We start from the raw sequence: 226 nt of genomic DNA, 5'->3' as shown, positions 1-226 counted from the left end.
CACTGGGGGGCAAGTAATGGGGATCATTAGTGGGGCAGATAGTAAATGTATAGGTAATGTATAAAACACGTTTAAGTACATAGAGGTAGTAGATCTATAACATAAATACACGTGTACATAATGTATATAATAAATAAAATATATATAATATAAATGTAGATGTAATATTTATAAAGCACATGTAATTGGGGCAGACAACAAGGGGTCATTGGGGGCAGTTAATGAG

General features: G+C 32.7%; 1 protein-coding gene across 1 annotated transcript in view; it reads right to left on the bottom strand.

Annotated features, from left to right (window-relative positions):
- The window catches only part of LOC104542990 (phosphatidylinositol 5-phosphate 4-kinase type-2 gamma-like), a gene marked incomplete at both ends in the record, with an annotated part of 2059 nt that overhangs the window by 1170 nt on the left and 663 nt on the right, over positions 1-226 (bottom strand). The gene's annotated exons all lie outside the window — the stretch shown is intronic.

This window comes from Mesitornis unicolor, unplaced genomic scaffold (assembly GCF_000695765.1).
Source record: "Mesitornis unicolor isolate BGI_N332 unplaced genomic scaffold, ASM69576v1 scaffold31366, whole genome shotgun sequence".
Classification (NCBI taxonomy): Eukaryota; Metazoa; Chordata; class Aves; order Mesitornithiformes; family Mesitornithidae; genus Mesitornis; species Mesitornis unicolor.
The sequence above is the reverse complement of the archived record's forward strand: the minus strand, read 5'-3'. Positions and strand labels throughout refer to the sequence as shown.